Raw genomic sequence first — 601 nt, 5'->3', positions numbered from 1 at the left:
TGATGATGATGATGATGAGGGGGGGAGGAGGAGGAAGAGGAGGAAAATATGATGTTTATGATGATGATGATGACAATGATTATTGTATCATGATCATGACAACGATGACAACATTGGTTGTATAAGTTGAATCTGACGGTATGGGATTCATTAAGCTATCCTGCCTACGTTGCAGTTTTCGTAATTATTTTCGCTCACTCATTTCTTTTCTTTTTTTTTCCGTTTCCAATTCTTTCATCATTTCAACTTATTTCTTTGCTTCCTTTCTTCTTTCTTTCTTTGCTTCCTTTCTTCTTTCTTTCTTTGCTTCCTTTCTTCTTTCTTTCTTTGCTTCCTTTCTTCTTTCTTTCTTTCTTTCTTCAAAACATCTGTTTCATGCTAGGATCGCCCTGTGTCGTCTGCTATAATCAATTGTTCGTCAACCAAAATAATTTGTCGTCTGCTCTTTACGTATACGTAACATATTTATATTATCGTCTCGTCTCTTTATCTATTTACATATCGACAGCTCAGTACGTCATTATAATACACACACACACATACACACACACACACATACACACACACACACATACAACCCCCCCACACACACACACACACA

The sequence above is a fragment of the Octopus bimaculoides genome, chromosome 11, assembly GCF_001194135.2.
Source record: "Octopus bimaculoides isolate UCB-OBI-ISO-001 chromosome 11, ASM119413v2, whole genome shotgun sequence".
Classification (NCBI taxonomy): Eukaryota; Metazoa; Mollusca; class Cephalopoda; order Octopoda; family Octopodidae; genus Octopus; species Octopus bimaculoides.
Note: the sequence above shows the minus strand (reverse complement) of the source record.